The following is a 1,391-nucleotide window of genomic DNA, read 5'->3' on the forward strand; positions in this document are numbered from 1 at the left end:
CCAGTTACTGCAGATCAGGCATCAAAACGTGATAACAGCGTCAGGACGCTCAGAATACTTTTTCTTCATTCGTTCATGGGTTGTGGGCGTCACTGGCGAGGCCGGCATTTATTGCCCATCCCGAATTGCCCCTGAGAAGGTGGTGGTGAGCCGCCTTCTCGAATCGCTGGAGTCCGTCTGGCGAAGGTTCTCCAACAGTGCGACTGAGTAACAGACAAAGCACCGGTGGGCGCGCCGGTTGCAGGAGAGCTGGTTCGCGGTGATATCGATGCTGTGAGCGAGACCAGACCGTTTCCATAAACAATGTCCCATCCTTTATTTCTGGAAAAGTAACACTGATAGTGGACAATTGCATTTCTGTGGCTGCAACATGTAACTTTGGGTAGGTGACACGCTGCTTTAGTGCATCGAGCAAGAAAAAGCACCGGGCGGTTTCTGTGGCGCAATCGGTTAGCGCGTTCGGCTGTTAACCGAAAGGTTGGTGGTTCGAGCCCACCCAGGGACGAAAATTGCGCTTTTTTTCTTCCCACTTTCGGATTCATTGCCTCATTCTGATCGCCCTGAAGCCGGTGCCAGGTTTTCATTCCTGATCTGCAGCAACTGGGAGCACTTTAAATGGCTCCGATCTCTTCATCTCATTTCACGTTTTCTAATGTGTGATTTGGCTGCAAGAAAACACTCTGTGAACAATGTGATCTGAGCATGCCTGATTCGCCATAATTTACACTGCGGTCGGATATCAGGCACATGAAAAAAAACAGTGAAATGTTTGTGTGGGCGCGATGCTCTGGGATTCCCTGCCTGACCATCGCCACCGATCCTTCTCTGCAGCCTTCCGAAATACAGCGCAGTAAATGTATCCCTGTGAAATGAGCTCCTGGACAGTAATGCGGAAATTAGTTTGGCTGAGGGGTTATATCCCTAACACGGAGTTGGCAGCATCAGGTTTCCGTAGTGTAGTGGTTATCACGTTCACCTTATACGCGAAAAGTCCCCGGTTCGAAAACAGGCAGAAACATTTTAAAACCTTGTTCCCATTAAAAATTAGTAAATATTTAACGATTCACATTGCTGAATAATATGAACAAAGTCCATATCTCCCAGCCCTGTTCATGCAGTCCGCTGAGAGCAGGCGATGAATGCCAGCGTGATATTGGGGGTGAAGGCTGCTTCCAATACTGTCTCACACCCGGTGGGATCTGGCGGAGATTTGATAAGCCCAATCTATTCATCCAAGGTGGGATAAATGAAACGGTGTTTGAGAAACATTCATATCAATGATAACATCCAGGATCCTGTCTTCAGAGCGCGTGGTGCAAAGGTCTGACTCCAGATCAAAAGGCTGCGTGTTCACATCACATCGGGGTCAGTGTTTCTTTCACCGCTCACAT

At 48.5% G+C, this 1,391-nt stretch overlaps 1 non-coding gene across 1 annotated transcript; it reads left to right on the plus strand.

Annotated features, from left to right (window-relative positions):
- The first annotated feature begins 431 nt into the window (after positions 1-431).
- Positions 432-505, plus strand: trnan-guu (transfer RNA asparagine (anticodon GUU)). Its single transcript has one exon. It is a non-coding gene; the product is annotated as a tRNA-Asn (tRNA).
- The last annotated feature ends 886 nt before the right edge of the window (positions 506-1,391 follow it).

This window comes from Heptranchias perlo, unplaced genomic scaffold, assembly GCF_035084215.1.
Source record: "Heptranchias perlo isolate sHepPer1 unplaced genomic scaffold, sHepPer1.hap1 HAP1_SCAFFOLD_55, whole genome shotgun sequence".
NCBI lineage: Eukaryota > Metazoa > Chordata > Chondrichthyes > Hexanchiformes > Hexanchidae > Heptranchias > Heptranchias perlo.